Raw genomic sequence first — 3,227 nt, 5'->3', positions numbered from 1 at the left:
GGTAGGCATCGGGGCATTTTGACAAGTACAAGTACTTGTCAAAATGCCCTGTATCGGGCCCGATTCCGATGCTAGCATCGGTATCGGGACATCCCTAATAAAAACAAAACTGTACATTATAACAGAGATGTACAAATGCCGGGAGCTCCGTGTGCTCCTTACAAATGACAGCTGCCTCCTAATTTTCGAATTTTTCTCTAGTCCAGTCTTGGAGCTCGAAAAGTATTGTTCTTGTACTGAGTACTGTACTTGGTATTGGCGCATCCCTTAGGCCTGGTTCACACCTGGGCGTTTTACAGCACGTTCCTACACGCTGTAAAACGCTCAACATGTGAAAACCAATGATTACCTATGGGCATGGTTCCCACCTGGGCGTTTTACAGCATGTTGGAACTCGCTGCAAAACGCCCTACAATCAAAGAAGTACAGGAGCTTCTTTGGGGCGTTTTGCCACGCGTTGCCATTGGTATTCCCGAGTGTGGATCGGAGTTAACAAAGCGGTAACCCCGAGCCACACTCGGGAATACAGAGTAAAGGTCTTACCTTGTCCGCGTTCCCCGCTGTGTCTTCGGCGGCTGCCGACTTCCGGGTTCCGTCCCTTGCGAGCGGCCGCGTCGCAGGCGGGCAGAGCTGGCGGGAAGTTTAAAAGTGAAACTAAAAAAAAATAATGTTTTTTAAAATAGAGAAAATAAAGGAACAAAACAAAAAAAAAATCATACGGCCAGTGAAACGCGCGTTTCACTGAACGTAAAAAACGAGCTGAAAAACGAGCATAAAAAAATGCACAGGTGTGAACCCAGCCTAAGGCATATTGTAATTGCTGGTTTTCTCAAGGGTATGTTGTGTTTGTGTGCATCAGGTACACGTTTCTACTATGTCTATTATGACAGTGAGGCACCCTGGAGGAGCCGTTGTCAGTCATGTAGTTCAGTGCTCCCCAACCTTTTTATCGCCGCGGACCGGTCAACGTTTGATCATTTTATCGTGGCCCGCTGAGGGGGGGACGTTGATTGTTTATATTTTAGATTGTTTTGATTTAATATGGAAAACCCTCTGTGAGGCTTTGCGCATAGACCATCGCATGTCCACTGCCTACCACCCCCAAACAAACGGGCAAACGGAACGCGTTAATCAGTCACTTGAGCAGTACCTCCGATGCACCCATCTCCAGGACGATTGGTCCTCCCTACTGCCTCTCTCTGAATTCTCGTACAACAACGCATCCAGTGCCTCTACCCAAGTCTCTCCCTTCTTTGCCAACTACGGATTCCATTCAACCACGTATCTATTACCCCTCTATAACCCCCCTATCCAGATATTTCTCACCCCTCTACAAACTCCCCCATCCAGATACCGACCGACATATCTGTACCCAGCTGCTGCTGCCTCCTCTCCCCCCTCCCACGCTCGGACTTACCCAGCCAGGGAGTTGTGTGCACTCACTGCAGGGGGCGGGGCTTGTGACACACACACCTCCTGTGACTCACCTCCCCTCCTGCCGCCTGTTACTATGGACGCGGCCGGGAGGGGAGGTGAGTCACAGGACCCGCCCCCTCACTGTGAAGCCCGTCGGCAGTGCGGGGCCCCGGTGTTCGAACACCGGGACCGTGCACTGCCATATATTGCATGACCGGACCGCACTGAGACTGTGCGGCCCGGTACCATTTGGTCCGCAGACCGGTACCGGTCCGCGGCCCGGGGCTTGAGGAACACTGATTTAGTTAGTTTAGTACTCCGGGCCCAATTACAATTACATTGTTTTTTGTGAAAAGCAGGAAGCAGTGTGTTGAAAACATCTTTGCAAATGATAATGCAGCTACATTTTATTTTACAACCTTTAACACAGGAACAGACAAAATGGTAATTGTGACATGTGTCAAAGTTTGGATGCTCTAGGAAGTCAGTATTTAATAACACCTTTTTGGGCCCAGATCATAGCTTTTTATATCAGAGTTGGAAAAAATGTTCAGTTTTTGTTGCATAGATTTTGCCCACTCTTCTTTGCAGATAACTTTTAATTCTGAGATATTATTTGGCCATCTTGCATGCACAGCATGTTTAGGCTCTAATCACAGAGTTTCAATGAAGCTGAGGCCCATTACATAACCCTCAGCTTGCTTATTTCAAGAGGCCATGGTGGCTTTTGAGGTATGTTTAGGTCTGGGATCATTGTCTTGTTGTAAAAGGATTCCCTTTTCAGCTTCAGCTTCTTGGCCAACTGTTGACATGCAGAATGTGCTGATATTTGGTGAAATCCCGTTTTCCCTCTACAGGTATAATATTTTCTGAGCCACTGGCTGCCACAAACCCCCATAATGGATCCACCCAAATGGGTAACAGTTGGCAAGGTGTTTTTTCTCTTCAAACCTTTGATCACTTTGGCCAAGGAGTTCAGTTTTTACTTTATCAGTCTGCAACACTTGTTTCCAGAAGCTCTCTAGCTTTACATACTTCAGACATTGTTAGTGATGAGGTCACAGGTAAGGCTTCCTCCCGTTCACTTTTCCATCATGTTGGTGGAAGTAACGCGGCAATGTGGAATGTTGCAACACCACTCCTAGATCAGCCAAACCTTTTTACAGGTCCTTTGCATTTATAGGAAGGCTTGCCTTTGCCTTTCTGGTCAGCCTATGAACAGTTCTGTGGAAATTATTCTTGCTCTTCCAAGGCTTGCCTTGACTTACAATGTTCCCCTTAAAGTATATCTACACAAACAAAAATCTAATAAACAGTATTGCAGCTTACAAGCTCTTACACGTGGCGGCTGCACTAGTTTTCTTTATTAGGGCTTTTTTTATTTATTTTCCCCTGGTCTTATTCCAAGTAACATACTTCCTGTAATTGGGTGGCACTCATTGTACTATCTCAAAGGAGGAGCAGCGTTGTCACACTAGGACAGAAAGTATGGTAGCACTACAGGGCAGCAGACCCTCTCCTCGTCTCCATAACATAGGTAGGGGTCATTTTGTTGACCACAGAAGAGGGAGATAAAATGCTAACTGATAACAGTCCATTAATATTTGCAACAATGTGTTTAACATTCTGGGGGGAATTTATCAAAACTGGAGCAGAGAGAATCTGGAGCAGTTGCCCACGACAACCATCAGCACCTCTCTACAGTTTGCTCATATGAGATTTGAAAATGAGAGAGAGATGCTGATTGGCTGCAGTGCAAATCTGCTCCAGTTTTTGTCTGCTCCAGTTTTGATAACCCCCCCCCCCCCCCC

This window comes from Nanorana parkeri, unplaced genomic scaffold, assembly GCF_000935625.1.
Source record: "Nanorana parkeri isolate BGI_ZX_2015 unplaced genomic scaffold, ASM93562v1 scaffold682, whole genome shotgun sequence".
NCBI lineage: Eukaryota > Metazoa > Chordata > Amphibia > Anura > Dicroglossidae > Nanorana > Nanorana parkeri.
Note: the sequence above shows the minus strand (reverse complement) of the source record.